Raw genomic sequence first — 12,986 nt, forward strand, 5'->3', positions numbered from 1 at the left:
CCCCAGAGAGAGAGAGAGAAAAAAAAACAGAGGACCCCGCCCCAAAGGAAGGATCTGGGAATAATTGCCCAAATATGGATGGAAGGACAGCCGCGAGAGAAGAGAGATGCGGTGCATCGAGGGAAACTCGACCACGTAGGCCGAGAGGCAGCAGAAACAAAAGAAAAGAAAAGAAAGAAAAAAGCCGCCGGCAGCAAAGCCCACACGTTGAGCCGGGCCGGTGTCAGGACCCTGGCTGCAGAGCACCAATAACCATGCGCAGAGACCAGAATCTATCTAATATCTTTATTAAGGAAATATATAAAGTCAATAAAAACAAGTGAAGAATATAGTTCAGAAGTAGACCTTTCAGGAAAGGTCAAATATAGTCCAGGAAAACAATGTCCAATATGTGATATTAAAGTCCAAAGTTATAATCCAATAACCGAAACACACACTTGCCAAGCAAAGTGTGGGGAGATGACAAGGTCTTTTAGTCCATTGAGGCTTGACAACAAGGCTGGAAAACAACTAGATTCTTGGCTAAACAAGACTTGATACTAGGCAACAAGGAACAAGAACAAGGTCCGTGGCAAGGTCCGTGAAACAAGCGGCTTGAAACTTGGTTCGGGAACAAGGAGCTGGGATTACGAAGTCCACACACGATCTCACTCCTCAAGCTGACGAGTTGACTCCGCAAGGTTTCCTTCGCGGCAAAACACCTAAATAGGGTCTCGTTTCCCGCCAGAAGAACACTTTCCCTGGAGAGCTAGAAGTGAAACTCATCTCTGTCCAGATGCATGACTCCTTAGAATTTCCCAAGGGAAGCAGACCTAATCAGCTAATTGTTTGGCTGCGATTCTGGCGCTCCGGCGATTCGCCTCCCTAGCGCCTCTATCTCTATTATAATTGTCCTTTCGAGAAAACGGGGGAGAATTCTGCCCAAGGCTTGTTTGGCTGACTTCTTGAGGGCAAGCATCCTGCAGGTGCAGGGGCTCCGTTTCTGGCTGAAACGGTGTAAATCCCATGTTTTCCTCTTCGTCTGCCACAATAGTACTAGGAACGGGACTACATGGCCCATGAGACATCACACTATCCCCCTCCTCAAGGCCCCTCTCCAAAATGGGCCCTCTTCCCGAGGTGCGGGGCCGCGGCTTGGCAGGGTAGGCCTGATGGAAGCGGCGGACTAAATCGGGGGCATGGACTGTGGAAGCGTCTTCCCAAGAGCGTTCTTCGGGTCCAAAACCCACCCAGTCAATGAGATACTGAGGACGGTGGCGATGAAAGCGAGAATCCAAAATGTCCTGAACCTCGAATTCCTCCTCCCCGTTCACCAAAACAGGGGTGTGGGCCGGCCGGTTCGCATCAGGGCGTACACCATCCGCCGGAAGGAGCAGGGAACGATGAAACACCGGATGAATGCGCATGGAGCGCGGAAGTTGGAGTTTGAAAGTCACGGGGTTAAGTTGCGCCACCACTGGGTAGGGACCAATGAAACGTGCATCTAGCTTCCGGCAGGGACGGTGGGAGGGCAAAAAGCGAGTGGACAATAGAACCCGATCTCCTACCTTGATCTCGGGGCCGGGCTGGCGATGACCGTCAGCGTGGCGTTTATAGTCCTCCTTGGCTTGATCCAGTTGCTGGTGCAAGAGTTGTTGCACCGCTGTGAGTTCTTGCAGCCAGTCCTCCGCTGCAGGGACTTCTGAGGTTTCAATGACAGAAGGGAAGAAACGTGGGTGGAAACCATAGTTTGCAAAGAACGGGGTTTCTTTAGTTGAAGCCTGGACACCATTGTTGTAAGCAAATTCTGATAGAGATAACAGGGAAGCCCAATTGTCCTGCTGGTAGTTTACATAACAGCGAAGGTATTGTTCCAAAGTGGCATTGGTGCGCTCAGTTTGCCCATCCGTTTGGGGATGATGAGCTGAAGATAAACGAGAGTCTATGCCCAATGGTGTCTGTAGTGCCTTCCAGAAACGAGAGGTAAATTGAGATCCACGGTCCGTGACTAAACTCTTGGGAAATCCATGTAGTCTGAAAACATGCTGAAGGAATAAATCTGCAGTCTCTTTGGCCGTGGGGAGACCATCGCAGGGAATGAAATGGGCCAACTTGGTAAAAAGGTCCACCACCACTAGGATCGTGGTGAATCCAAGGGAAGGTGGTAGGTCAGTGATAAAATCTGCGGAAATTATCTCCCATGGGCGAGAAGGAGTGGGGAGGGGATGCAGTAGCCCTGAGGGCTTCTCCCTTCGTGTCTTGGAGCGCTGACATACAGGACAGGTATTGACATATTTCTCCACATCCTTGCGGATCTTGGGCCACCAGAAATCTCGTAGAATCAAGTGCATGGTTTTAAAAAGTCCAAAATGGCTTGCTGTCAAGTCCTGCTGGCTTGCTGTCATGACACAGACGAAGTGCCTTTTCTCTGCCGGGGCCTGGAGGGATGTAAACATGATTCCTGTAGCACAGTAGCCCATCCTTAAGTGAGAAAGGGAAACGTAGTCCTTGGCGAATCTGCTCTTGAGCCCAGGCATCTGCCTGCTGACTGGCTCTAATTTCTTGAGCGCAAAGGGGTTCTGGGTTAGAAGGAGTTGGTTCAATTGGAGTGGATTTGGTGTTTCCCACTGTGAGCGTGGCAAAGTTCTTGGGCTGCAGCAATCGAGATTCGAAGGTCTCTCTGCGTCCTGCAGCATACTCAGGTTTCCGTGATAAAGCATCTGCCTGCTTGGTCTGAGCCGGGGTTACATAATGGATCTGGAAGTCGAAACGTTCAAAGAATAAAGCCCAGCGCTGTTGCCTTTGATTTAGCTTTCGTGCGGTCCTTAGGTGTTCCAAATTTCGATGATCAGTATGAACCTCAATGGGGAATTTGGCCCCTTCCAACCAATGTCTCCAATTTTCAAAGGCTGCCTTTATGGCCAAAAGTTCCTTCTCCCAAATAGTGTAATTCCTCTCTGGGGCTGTTAGCTGACGGGAGTAATAGGCACAAGGATGAAGATGTTCTCCCACTGGTTGCATGAGTACAGCCCCAATTGCCACATCAGAGGCGTCAGCCTGCACAACAAAAGGGGTTTTGGGATCATGGTGCTGTAGAATTGGCTGGGTCGTGAATAACTTCTTTAGTTGCTGGAACCCTTTCTCTGCTTGCTCCGTCCAGCGGAAAGGCTGTTTCCCACGGATGCAGCTGGTGATTGGGTCAGACCAGCGGGCAAAGTCTGGGATGAATTTGCGGTAGTAGTTCGCGAACCCCAAGAAACGTTGCACTTCCTTCTTGTTGGTTGGCGCCCGCCATCCCAATACTGCTGAAACCTTTGCTGGGTCCATGGAGAGCCCTTGTGGCGAGACGCGGTACCCCAGGAAGTCTACTACTTGCAAATCAAAGGCGCATTTTTCTAACTTGGCATATAGTCCATGATCCCGCAATCGTTGTAGCACCATTCTGACATGTTTCTCGTGCTCCGATTGTGATCTAGAAAACACCAAAAAAATCGTCCAAGTATATGATCAAGAACCGATCTAGATAATCCTGGAAGATATCGTTGACAAAATGCTGGAATGTTGCGGGAGCTCCGGATAATCCGTAATTCATGACTAGGGACTCGAATAATCCGAATTTGGTCTGGAAAGCGGTTTTCCATTCGTCCCCCTCCCTGATGCGAACTAGATTGTAAGCCCCCCGGAGATCCAGCTTGGTGTAAACCTTGGCCCCTCGAAGCCGGTCTAATAGGTCCAAGATCAAAGGCAGGGGGTAGCGGTTCCGCTTCATGATATTGTTCAATGCTCTATAGTCCACAACCAAGCGTAGGTCCCCTGACTTCTTTTTCACAAACATCACCGGGGAAGCAGCTGGGGATTGAGAGGGTCTGATGAATCCCTTGCGAAGATTTGACTCTATGAACTCCCTGAGAGCTTCTTGCTCTGGTTCAGTCAGGGAGTAGAGGTGTCCTCGCGGGATCGGGGCCCCCTCCACCAAGTCAATGGCACAGTCGTAGGGTCTATGTGGGGGTAGTTTCTCGGCTTCCTTTTCATTGAAAACGTCCCAGAAGTCCGAATATTTCTTGGGCAAGGTGATGATGGGCTCAGCATCTGTGGCATGGCAGACCTTGGCTACTAGACAATGGTTTTGGCAATATTTTGAAGCAAACTGTAGTTCTCTGTTGGACCAGGAGATGTTTGGGTCGTGGAGTGTCAGCCATGGAATTCCCAAAATCACAGGGAAGTGGGGAACCTCAGTAACGAAGAAGGAAATCTCTTCCATGTGTTCCCTTATCCACATTCTGGTGGGCTCAGTCCATTGGCTTACTGGACCCGTCTTTAGGGGACGACCATCTATAGCCTGCACCACCCGGGCGTTCTTGAAATCGTGATATTGTAATCCCAGAGAGTCGGCATACTCTCTATCAATGAAATTGTTTGTTGCTCTTGAGTCTATCATGGCATGGATCATGACGGGTCCTTTTTTCGCTGACCACAACGTGACCACTAGGAGAAATAGGACCCCGGTTTGCGGCTCTTGAGTGGGGTTTTTGACCGGGTTGGCGAGCCTCTCTACACCTGGTCGCTGGCTTCCCCCGCCGGCTTTGCTCCAGCCGCCTCGGCCGTCTCCGTCTCCGCGGAGGACGCCGCCGCCAAGCGAGCGGCGGGCTTTCTCTTGGCTGGACATTCTCTGGCGAAGTGGCCCCCGTTCCCGCAGTACCAACAGAGGTTTAAACGTTGGCGGCGGGCCTTTTCGGCAACATCTAGTCTGGGGCGCACATTGCCCAACTGCATCGGCTCCTCCTCGCTTCCCCTGGGGTATGGGGCTGGTGGTGGGGGTCTCCACACTGGACGTGGCTGAATATTGGCGGAAGCGGGAGGTTTCACTCCGGCTCTTCCACTCTGGCCTCGGAGCCACTGTTTTTTGTTGGCAAGCAGGACTTTGGCTCGTAAACAATGATTGATAAGTCTCTCAAGAGAATTTGGAGGATTCACCTTGGAGATTTCTTCCTGCATCTCGATGTTGAGACCCTCACGAAACTGTCCTCTGAGGGCTATATCGTTTCAGCCGGTGTTTTGGGCCAGTACCCGGAACTCGGCTATGTACTGGGACAACGGCCTGTCCCCTTGGAAAAGGCGCCGGAGTTTGTGGCCAGCCGCCTCCTCGTTGTCCTCGATCCCCCACGTCGCTTTAAGGTGATTCAGGAAGTTTTGCGCGGAACTTAGGTGCATGGAACCCGCATCAAATAGCGCTGTCGCCCAATTGGCTGCAGGCCCTTCCAAGAGGCTGTAAATCCACGCCACCTTGACATCTTCTTGGGGAAACTCGGCTTGACGGGCTTCTATGTACGGCTGGCACTGGCGACGGAAAACATGAACCTTGGATGCTTCTCCAGAAAACTTGGTTGGAAGCGCTAGGGCAGGGAGCCGGACACCGCGTTCCTTTAAGCCCCGTATTTCTCCCTCCTGCGTTCGGAGGGTATCTCGGACCCTGTCGAATTCTTCCTTGGAAATGGTGTAGCTGAGTGGTTGGGCTTCCGCCCCGGTTCCTGTAGACATTCTGGCCTAGGTTAATTGGTGCTTAGGGTGGCGGAGTCAAACTGTCAGGACCCAGGCTGCAGAGCACCAATAACCATGCGCAGAGACCAGAATCTATCTAATATCTTTATTAAGGAAATATATAAAGTCAATAAAAACAAGTGAAGAATATAGTTCAGAAGTAGACCTTTCAGGAAAGGTCAAATATAGTCCAGGAAAACAATGTCCAATATGTGATATTAAAGTCCAAAGTTATAATCCAATAACCGAAACACACACTTGCCAAGCAAAGTGTGGGGAGATGACAAGGTCTTTTAGTCCATTGAGGCTTGACAACAAGGCTGGAAAACAACTAGATTCTTGGCTAAACAAGACTTGATACTAGGCAACAAGGAACAAGAACAAGGTCCGTGGCAAGGTCCGTGAAACAAGCGGCTTGAAACTTGGTTCGGGAACAAGGAGCTGGGATTACGAAGTCCACACACGATCTCACTCCTCAAGCTGACGAGTTGACTCCGCAAGGTTTCCTTCGCGGCAAAACACCTAAATAGGGTCTCGTTTCCCGCCAGAAGAACACTTTCCCTGGAGAACTAGAAGTGAAACTCATCTCTGTCCAGATGCATGACTCCTTAGAATTTCCCAAGGGAAGCAGACCTAATCAGCTAATTGTTTGGCTGCGATTCTGGCGCTCCGGCGATTCGCCTCCCTAGCGCCTCTATCTCTATTATAATTGTCCTTTCGAGAAAACGGGGGAGAATTCTGCCCAAGGCTTGTTTGGCTAACTTCTTGAGGGCAAACATCCTGCAGGTGCAGGGGCTCCGTTTCTGGTTGAAACGGTGTAAATCCCATGTTTTCCTCTTCGTCTGCCACAATAGTACTAGGAACGGGACTACAAGGCCCATGAGACATCACAGCCGGCCACAGGTGGCCGGCATGCATCCCCTAGAGAGAGAGAGAAAAAAAAACAGAGGTCCCCGCACCAAAGGAATCATCTTAGAAAAATTGCCCAAAAGTGTGCGGAGGGACAGCCGCGAGAGAAGAGAGATGCGGTGCATCGTGGGAAACTCGACCACGTAGGACGAGAAGCAGCAAAAAGAAAAGAAAAGAAAGAAAAAAGCCACAGGCAGCCAAGCCCACACGTTGAGCCGGGCCGGCCACAGTTGGCCGGCATGCATCCCTGAGAGATCGGCCCGGCCCTCCACAAAGTTTTCTGCTTTTGCGACCTTAGCCTCTACCCACGCCAACACCCCACCACCCAAGGGGAAGGGCGTGTTTTCTTAACGTCTGCTATTGAAATGTGGGCCCAAGCCCCTCGGACCAGGGGGGCCAGCCACCGTTGGCCGGTCCCACGCCCACACCCCACAACCCATGGGGAAGGGCATGTTTTCTTTACGTCTGCTTTTGAAATGTGGGCCCAAGCCCCTCAGACCAGGGGGGCCGGCCACAGTTGGCCGGCCCCACGCCCACACCCCACAACCCATGGGGAAGGGCATGTTTTCTTTACGTCTGCTTTTGAAATGTGGGCCCAAGCCCGTCAGACCAGGGGGGCCGGCCACCGTTGGCCGGCCCCACGCCCACACCCCACAACCCATGGGGAAGGGCGTGTTTTCTTTACGTCTGCTTTTGAAATGTGGGCCCAAGCCCCTCAGACCAGGGGGGCCGGCCACCGTTGGCCGGCCCCCCGGCCACACCACACAACCTATGCCACAAAGGCACACTCCCTGACAGCAAACCGTCAAGCCTCTGGATAATTCAAGCCATTTTTGTAGTCAATGATTCCAATATATCGTGATATTTTGGAGCTAAATTCATAAATTCAGCAATTACAACATAACATTACTGCATATTGAACTACTTTTTCTGTCAAATTGGTTGTATAACATGAAGTTTTGGTGCTTAATTTGTAAAATCATAACCTAATTTGATGTTTAATACGCTTTTCCTCGACCAGTCCTTACAATCCAAGATATTCGCTTATTCAAGCTTTTGTTGGCCCGTTCAGCTTGGATCAGTGAGACTCTTCTGTATTCCAGAAAATGTTGCATCAATAAGACATAAAATAAAACTGAAGTCACAGTCAGCATACAGCATTACCAGCTTAAAAAACAGTGGTGTAAAAACACGGCTCTGGTCTGAGGGCTGAATACTTCACAGAGATGAGGTAGTTTGACAGTTAAAAATCAATAAAGTGCGAAATACTCTTGGTCTGGCAACCAATTCTTCAATAGGCAACGATCCACCACACAGTCCTCGAAGGCTTTTTGGAAGAGGAAGGTTTTAAGGCTCTGATGTTAGGTTCATGTTTCCATGGAGTTGAACTAGAGGGAAGACTTGTGTGTGTCTGGTGTTATTAAAGTTCTCTAGCAGATGAGCTGGAAAGAGGGAAATGACTTCTGTTGGTATACAGTTTCAGTAAAGTTGAGGAAGTAAAATTATGAAAGATATTGTGTTTAATGGAGTAGTAATGAATCCAAAGAAGAAACATAGCACAAATGTTGAGTCAAAAGGAACCATGAAGACATAACTAATTGTTTTTAATAGCAATACAGAGTTTCTGAGTGGATTGTTTCTCTACTTATGAGTCTGTGGAAGATTAGCATCACATACTGTCGACCACACCCGCTCAAGGCGATGGGACAGTGAAAGAAGACAATTTTGAGAAGTGGCGAAGGCCAAGGTGTCCCACATTCTGCGTTGATTCCACCCTCTTCTATCGTTCTACCAATAAACCAGCAAAAAACCGCTCCCACGACACAGAACCAGCGGCCACACATCAATAGCAGCCGCCAAGGAACACGCCCTGATGGGCAAACGGCACCATCCGCGTGCGCGGCCAGAGGGCGAGGGGACCATAAGGCGGCCGTCCCGCGGCCACAACGTCGAGTACACTGCCTTTCAAGGTGATGGGACACTAGACAACCATTTCGAGAAATGCTGGCAAAGGCCGAGGTGTCCCACTGTCTTTGGTGATTCCACCCTCTTCTATCGTTATACCAACAAGCCAGCAAAAAGCAGTTCCCACGCCACGGAACCTGCGCCCACACATCAAAAGCAGCCGCAAAGGCACACGCCCTGACGGGCAAACGGCACCGTCCGCGTGCGCGGACAGAGGGCGCGGGGACCATTGTTCGGCCGTCCCGCGGCCACTGCGTCGACCACACCCGCTCAAGCCGATGGGACAGTGAAAGATGAAAATTTAGAGAAGTGGTGGCCAAGGACGAGGTGTACTAATTCATGCGGCAAGACACATCCTCAAAGGTTCAGATGGACCGTTATCTCTGTAAAGTGAGACTGTGCCGTATTCCTTCACCAAATATGTCTTACCGAAGGATCCACATCAATTATAACAATGTTCTTTCTGTACAGGAACTGCGAGGATCTGGAGAAGACCTAACAGTCATGGCTCATTCCCGAAATATATTTGGACAAAAAAAGGATAGATTTGAATGTAATCCGTTCTGAACCCAAAGCGGAAGCATTTCCTACCTTGGCTTTTATGGACTAAGTTCCCCCAGAATATCCTTCTACCTATCCAGGATCATTATTACAGGAGAAAAAACCTATTTGAACCTCAGGGAACGGCCCCTAGAGATTGATTTACCCAAAAACGACAGTGGGCAACGGTGTGTGATGATAAAGACGAGAAAGGAAGGGAAGAGAGGAAGGAAAGCATGGGAGGATAGAGGAGAGAGTTGTTGGACAGAGGCCAAAGGGGCAACCCCCCCCCCCCGCCCCCCAACAGAAATAGCCAAAGTTAATCAGAAGCAGAGCAACTGTTGTTCTAGGAGCCGTCGGTGTCAAAATCCAAATCGGGGAAATTCAACACGGGAAGGTTGGCCTTCAGGAAGACCAGTTTCTCAACTGTTTGAGGGTCCAGCAAGCTGCGGTGGGGCGTGACTACATCTCCCGCTAGGCTGAAGACCCTTTCGCTCTGCACGCTGGTGGGAGGACAGCTGAGGAACTGGCGCGCTACGTGCGACAGATCCGGCCACATGTGTTCGCGTGAAGCCCAATAGGCCAATGGATCACAAGAAATTATCTCAGGAGGCTCCTCAAAGTACCTGTTGACTGAGCATTCGGCCAAGTCTACCTTTTGAGCAGAAGCCAGCAAAGAGGATTCTTCCGAGCAGGCAAGTATGGCCACCGTCTCTGCAAAGAAAGCGTTTCCTGGTCGCGGCTGGAGATCCGTATCCCTACTGCAACCCCCTGCCGGCTCCCCGGGACTATCAGTCTCGCCACTAGCGCTAGTGCTGGGGGTGGCAGGCATTTCCGGTAGAGGGGCCACTGTGCCCGTTTCCTCCACCCTGGCAGCAAAGACCTCCCTCACAAGGTTAACTAGTTGGGCCTTCCATACGGTAAAGTCTTTTGGGCAGACGTTGTACTTTAGCCGTGGATCACACAAGGCCGCCAGCATATGGACCTTGCTGGAAAGAAGTGGCTCTAGGCGTTTCCGTACAGCAAAGGACAACCTCCTCACCACCTCCTGGGCCGGCGGTGTCAGCGGTCCAGCCAGGGAGTCCAGTGTTCGACCGGCCCCAAGCATTTCTAGGTGCCTCCTTAGCCCCAAGACAAGGGGCACCGCCTGGCTAAGAAGGGCTTTTGATTCCGAAAGGGTCTCTGTGGCATGTTTGAATGGCTTTAGTACGTCTACCAGCTGGGAGATGGTGTCCCACTCTTGCTTATTTGGAACAAGCTTGCTAACAGGCGCAACCAATGTAAGGGAGATGCCGTGTACCGCCTTCTGCTGCTCGACCATGCGTGCCAGCATCTTATAGGTTGAATTCCACCGGGTAGAGACGTCCTGGAGCAGCTTGTGCTGCGGGAGCCCTTCAAGGCTCTGTCTCTCTCTCAGCTGCCGGGCTGCCTTGATGCTCCTGTGGAAGTAGCCCGCGATCTTTCTACAGCGCTCGATCAGCAGGGCGATGTTGGCGGTGCTGGCCGGCTGCTCTTCCGGGCTCTTTAAACCTTCCTTGATGGTATTGTGAAGCAAGTGGGCCATGCAGGTGACATTCAAAAACCCTGCACTTTCAACCGCTTTGATCATATTTTTACCAGCGTCAGTCACCATGAAGCCCCTCCTCATTTCTTCCGGCCTGCACTGCATCCACTCCCCCATAATGTTTTCCAGATAGCTGCAGATGGTCTCTGCCTTGTGATCACGATCAACTACCTCCAACGCGAGGAGTGCCCAACGATGGGATGTATCCATACTGCCTTCCTTCTCCCACCAATGTGCCGTGAGAGAGAGGTAGGAATGGCCTCCTCCCAAACTTGACCAAATATCAGAGGTGAAATGAATGTGTCCTCCCATGGCACTCTGCAACATCTGGATAATGCGTTCCTTGCAGCCCTCGTACAATCCGGGAATAACTTTTCGGGAAAAGGTGTGACGGGAGGGGATTTTGTATCGGGGGCACAGGCGTTTCATAAGGCGAACGAAGCCATCTTGTTCAACCATGCGGAAGGGATGGTGATCAAGGGCCATCATCTCTCCCACACTTTGGGTTATCTGCTGGGGTGTGGGTAATGTTTCCCCCGTTCTCTTCCTGGCTAATGGCAGGCCCCAATCCTCCAAGGTGGACTGTGTCTGCCTTCCACCATCTTCACCAGGAGAACTTTGTGTGCTAATGCTGCCACTGCAAGGGCTTGCAGCTCCCCCTCCTACCGATATCGAGGGATGGTGCCGCTTCATGTGAGAGCTCAACCCCGAGGTCGCAAGATGTCTCGGGTCTCTGCCTCTGCTGATATTTGCCCCACAGTGTCTACAAACTGCCAAAGTGGCACGCTGAGTGTGGACATTAAAATGGTCCCAAATATATGACCTTGGCCTCCCCATAGCCACTGTGCCGACACCCAGGGAGGTAGGAGTCGTGGGCACCATAACAGCGACATTAGAAAGTCTATGATTTGATGGTACTACCTCCTCTACCTCCTCCTCACTGTCAGTTGCGGGTGGAGGGGTGGGGTTAACATGATCCTCACTATCCACCACCTGTACTTCCAGGACGGCAACACCTCCATGTTCCATTGTTCGTCCACTTGTCTCAGCTCCAACCGACAACTGGCTCCGGGTGGAGGGCTGTGAACTTTCAACAGTCGAACAGCCAGCTTCTTCATCAAGTCCACCCACTCCCATCGTTGCGTGTTCCAGACGGATGGGATCCACCCTAACTTTTTTGGCCCCCCACAGTGTCCGGGCTGTAGCTTGACCACTAGCAGGACTTGCTCCACCAGACCCGCGTTCAGCTGAACGCTTCATGATAACGGGAGTGTTTTCAGCTTTCAGAAGGGAGGAAGGTATTGCGTTACTGGGGGGAAAGATGTGTTGTTTCTTGTTTGGCAATGTGTTCTGGGTCGAACTGCCACAAACCCTTCTATTACTGTTGTTATTATTGTTATACTTAAAAAAGGGTATACCTGTATTTTCCAGACTTTGCTAGCGTTGATAGGGAAAGAGAGTCTCTGCTGCCAGCCCTATGAGCAGCTCGGAGAAAGGAAAGAGAAAACAATACACCCTCCCTTTTGCCCAAGCCAAGTGGTATTGCGGAGGATTATGGGACTTGCAACCTTTTGCCAGACTTTGCTGGCGTTGATAGGGAAAGAGAGTCTCTGCTGCCAGCCCTATGAGCAGCTCGGAGAAAGGAAAGAGAAAACAATACACCCTCCCTTTTCCCCAAGTTGTTTTTCGGTGGATTATGGGGAGTTTTGCCAGACTTTGCAAAATGAAAATTGGAATATTTGATTTCTTCTATTTGCAACTCACTTTAATGCCTATGCAAAGAAAAGTTTCCTAATCAAACGCCCAAAAAGCTGCTGAACTCCTCTTTGTCCGAAATAAAAAAGCCCACCCCGCACCAGGCAATATGGCGCAGCAGAAAAATTGCAGGGCTGGTGGGCAAATGGCAAACGCCAAGCTGGTGGGGAAAAAAAGCCCACAGGTCCTTTGAAAAAACACCCTAACCCAAACACCCACCCACCCACCCGTTTTCCTCCTCACCCACCCACCCTTTCTCCCGGTCTTCTTTAGCTCAGCCAAGGAAGGAAGCAATCTTGCCTGCCTGCCTGGAATCTCAGTCCCAACCACCCTCTCTCTTGCAGATCCCGAGCCAAATGAGCCACGAGGCTCCCTTGCACGCTCTTTTCATTCAGGACGTACAAGCCCCTCCCCTGGGTTAAACGTGCTCTCTGATTGGCCACAAGGTGGAAACAATTTCTAGGTTGCCCCAGTGCACTTAAACAAGTTTGGGTGATTTGCAAAACCTTGTTTTCCTAACGAAAAAAAATGACGACATTAGAAAAAGGGCCTATCGCGGTTCGAAACCGCGGGATCCACACGAGTGGACAATCTAGGTCGAATATTGCTTCACAAGTTACAAAACTAACGAATTACTAATGACAAACGGGGAAATTGAATTATTTGAGCAAGCCTACTATCTATTGGGAGTGCTTTGATTGTGCCTTCCAGCATGGCAGGGGCAGGACAGGGTGGC

The 12,986-nt window shown here is 50.8% G+C and overlaps 1 protein-coding gene across 1 annotated transcript in view; it reads left to right on the forward strand.

Annotated features, from left to right (window-relative positions):
* Nucleotides 1-12,986, forward strand: part of LOC107983763 (zinc finger protein 239-like) — a 284,070-nt gene that overhangs the window by 14,816 nt on the left and 256,268 nt on the right. The window lies entirely within an intron of this gene.

Source organism: Anolis carolinensis, chromosome 2 (assembly GCF_035594765.1).
Source record: "Anolis carolinensis isolate JA03-04 chromosome 2, rAnoCar3.1.pri, whole genome shotgun sequence".
Taxonomy (NCBI): domain Eukaryota; kingdom Metazoa; phylum Chordata; class Lepidosauria; order Squamata; family Dactyloidae; genus Anolis; species Anolis carolinensis.